Below are 978 nucleotides of genomic sequence, written 5' to 3' on the forward strand. Positions count from 1 at the left end.
TTTGGCGCATCTCAAGCGTGTGGAGACTTTACCTTTGGGGTGGCAAGGTTCGAAATTTCATTTTCCTGTTTGGATCAGTGTTTTTGACATTGACAGTAGGATCTGCTTTTGTTGCATCAGCTCAGAATCAGCTTCTTGTTCCCAGTAAATACTACAACCTGGAGAAGGTGGTGCTGTGGTTTTATAATAAACTCGTCATCCGTGGGAACTCACACACGGAACTGGTAATGTTAAAGTTCGACGAATAAAACCTGGAATGAAAGCCTGACCTCAGGAACAGAGAACATGCCTTTAATTTCCTGCAATCCATTCATGCATATCGCTTATGCAGGGGATGCCACCATCTTCACCCAATCCGGCCTACTTGTGACTCCAGGACCTGAACAGCATAGCTGACCCCTAATACGAAAATGACGACCGTGTGGGAAAGCAGGCCATTCGGCCCTTCCCGTCGACACCATCCCTTCGAAGCGCATCTTATCAGACCCACACTCCATACCAATTCCTTTCCCCTTCATTTTCCATGGCTGATCCCAGTAACCTGTACACCTTCAGACTGTGGGAGGAAACTCACACAAGCAAAGAGAGAATGTGAAAAATGCACACAGTCACATGAGATTGGGATCGAATCCATGTCTCTCATGCAGCGAGACAGCAGCGAATCAGGAAGAACAACAAATGCTGTCCTGAGCAGCGACATCCACACCCTGTGGGTATATCGGGAAGAATAAAAACACGTTCACAACATGGACAACGGGACTTGTGTCTGCGTGGACATGAGTTAAACCTATCATTCTTCCTGGGTAGATACAAGGACACCGATATCACAGATAAACCAGCGCAATGCGGGATTCAATTATCTGCTGAAGTGGAAACTTATCTACTCAGTCAAACTGGGGACAGACTATTCAACATTCCCGTGTGTGGGAAGGGCTCAATGAGCAGAAGAACCTCCAAAGTAACCAGCAAGATTACATA

Source organism: Chiloscyllium plagiosum, unplaced genomic scaffold (genome assembly GCF_037043375.1).
Source record: "Chiloscyllium plagiosum isolate Xiang-an unplaced genomic scaffold, Cpla_swu_hap1 HiC_scaffold_166, whole genome shotgun sequence".
Classification (NCBI taxonomy): Eukaryota; Metazoa; Chordata; class Chondrichthyes; order Orectolobiformes; family Hemiscylliidae; genus Chiloscyllium; species Chiloscyllium plagiosum.